The sequence below is a fragment of the Cebus imitator genome, unplaced genomic scaffold, assembly GCF_001604975.1.
Source record: "Cebus imitator isolate Cc_AM_T3 unplaced genomic scaffold, Cebus_imitator-1.0 Scaffold602, whole genome shotgun sequence".
Taxonomy (NCBI): Eukaryota; Metazoa; Chordata; class Mammalia; order Primates; family Cebidae; genus Cebus; species Cebus imitator.
Window position 1 is genome coordinate 49,964 of NW_016107917.1, and position 3,046 is coordinate 53,009.

Genomic DNA, 3,046 nt, shown 5'->3' on the forward strand with positions numbered 1-3,046 from the left:
GCTGGGATTACGGGTATTGAGCCGTTGTTCCCGGCCCGTCAAGTCGCTTCCGTGTCCCTTATAGTATGCTATCAAGCAATGTGTAAAGTGTGCTTGAAGCCAGTGCCGCTGTTGTCAGGAAGCCCTGGAGCTTGGGTTTGTCTAGTGGCTTCCTTGTGGTTAGACTCAGGTGGGTTGAACATTTTTGGCAGGACTACTGCACAGCAGACGTGCTGCCCTTCTCGGTGCCTGACATCAGCAGATTCTCCACGTCGGTTTGTCTTATGACTGGCGATGTTCATCTTGACCATGTGGTCGGGGGCTGTTCCAGATTCCTCCATTGTGAAGGTGCCATCTGCTCTTTGTATTGAATCACCCACCTGCTGTTACTGCATGGGCACTGTGTGAATACCCAGCTCTCCCAGATGTCCTCCTTCTAACCTTTGGGTGTCTGTATGTGACATGGTTTGGGTCTGTGTCCCCACCAAGTCTCGTGTCAAACTGTAACTCCTAATGTGATAGGTGGGGCCCGGTGGGAGGTGGCAGGATCACGGGGCTGGATTTCTCAGGAATGGTTTAGCAGCATCCACTTGGTGCTGTCCTCACCGTCTCGAGCGAGTTCTCATGAGTCTGGTCGTTTACGAGTGTGTGACACCTCCCCCTGCTCTCTCTCTCTTGCTCCTTCTCCTACCGTGTAATAAGCACCTGCTCCTGTTTCACCTTCCACCATGATGGCAAGCTTCCTGAGTCCTCCCAGAAGCAGAAACCGCTAGGCTTCCTGTACAGCCTGCAGAACCATCGGCTCTATTCTCGATAAATGTCTCGGTCATGGGTGTTTCTGCATAGCAACATGAGAAGGGACGTAACATTGTTTGTGCGGATTTCTCCCTTTTCTTTCCTGATAGCGGTGCCCTTCTCCCTTGTCTTCTTGACCGGTCTCACAAGACATTCACCAATTTCATCCTTCTTCCAAACACCCAACTTCTGGTTTTGTGATCCTTTTGCTTGTTTCCCCTGTCACTGATTTCTGCTTTTACCTTATTTCCTTCTACTTTCCTTGGTCTTATGTTGCTCTTGTTTTTCATACTTTTTCTCATTAATCGTATGCTATCCTATTTTACGTGGTTTGGCTGTGTCCCCACTCAAATCTCAACTTGAAACCTATCTCCCTGAATTCCTATGTGTTGTGGGAGGGACCCAGGGGAAGGTAATTGAATCATGGCCAGTCTTTCTCCTGCTATTCTCGTTATAATGAATATGTCTCACAAGATCTGATGGGTTTATCAGAAATTTCCGCTTTTGCTTCTTCCTCGTGTTCTCTTGCTGCCACCACGTAACAAGTGCCTTTCTCCTCCCGCCGTGTTTGTCCAGCCTCCCGAGCCAGACTTAACTTAAGTCCACTTAAACCTGTTTTATTCCCAGCCTCGGGTATGTCTTTACCAGCAGTGTGAAAACTAATACAGTAAATTGGTACCAGTAGAGTGGGGCATTGCTGAAAAGATGCCAGAAAATGTGGAAGCCACTCTGGAACTGGGTAACAGCCAGAGGTTGGAACAGTTTGAAGGCCTCAGAAGGAGACAGGAAAATGGGGGAACGTTTGGAACTTCCTAGACACTTGTTGAATGGCTTTGCTCAAAATGCTGATGGTGATATGGACAATAAGGTCCAGGCTGTGGTGGTCTCAGATGGAGATGAGGAGCTTGTTGGGAACTGGAGTAAAGGTGACTCTTTTTATGTTTTAGTGAGGAGACTGAAGGCATTTTGCCCCTGCCCTAGAGATTTTCGGAACTTTGAACTTGAGAGAGATGATTTAGGGTATCCGGTGGAAGCACTTTCTAAGCAGCAAAGGATCCAAAAGGTGACTTGGGTGGTGTTAAAAGCATTCAGTTTTAAAAGGGAATCAAGCCTGCTGCAGAAAATTTGCATAAGTAGCAAGGAGCCTAATGTCGATCCCCAAGACCCCAGAGAAAATGTCCCCAGGACATGTCAGAGACCTTCGAGGTAGCCCCTCGCATCACAGGCCCGGGGGCCCAGGAGGAAAAAGTGGTTTTTTGGGCCGGGCCCAGGGTCCCCATGCTGTGTGCAACCCAGGGACTCGATTCCCTATGTCCCAGCCTCTCCAACCATGGCTGAAAGGGGCCAATGTAGAGCTCGGGCTGTGGCTTCAGAGGGTGGAAGCCCCAAGCCTTGGCAGCTTCCATGAGGTATTGAGGCTGTGGGTGCACAGAAGTCGAGAACTGAGGTTTGGGAACCTCTGCCTGGATTTCAGAAGATGTATGGAAACACCTGGATGCCCAGGCAAAAGTTTGCTACAGGGGTGGGGCCCTGGTGGAGAACCTGTGCTAAGGCAGTGTGGAAGGGAAATATCGGGTCAGAGCACCCACACAGAGTCCCTACTGGGGCACCGCCTAGTGGAGCCGTGAGAGGAGGGCCACTGTCCTCCAGACCCCAGAATGGTAGATCCACTGACAGCTTGCACCATGCTCCTGGAAAAGCCGCAGACACTCACTGCCAGCCTGTTAAAGCTGCCAGGAGGGAGGCTGAACCCTGCAAAGCCACCAGGGCAGAGCTGCCCAAGACCATGGGAACCCACTTCTTGCGTCAGCATGGCCTGGATGTAAGACCTGGAGTCAAAGGAGATCATTTTGGAGCTTGAAAATTGGGCTGCCCTGCTGGGTTTTAGACTTGTATGAGCCCCGTAACCCCTGTGTTTTGGCCAATTTCTCCCATTTGGAATGGCTGTATTTGCCCAACACCTGTACCCCCACTGTATCTAGGAAGTAACCAGCTTGCTTTTGATTTTCCAGGCTCATAGGTGGACAGGACTTTCCTTGTCTCAGATGAGACTTTGGACTGTGGACTTTTGGGTTAACGCTCAAGTGAGTTGAGACTTTGGGGGACGGTTGGGAAGCCATGATTGGGTTTGAAACGTGAGGACAGGCCGAGAGCGATGATTGGTTTTGAAATGCGAGGACAGGCCGAGCGTGCTGGCTCAGGCCTGTAATCCCAGCATTTTGGGAGGCCGAGGTGGGTGGATCACTAGGTCAAGAGATCGAGACCATCCTGG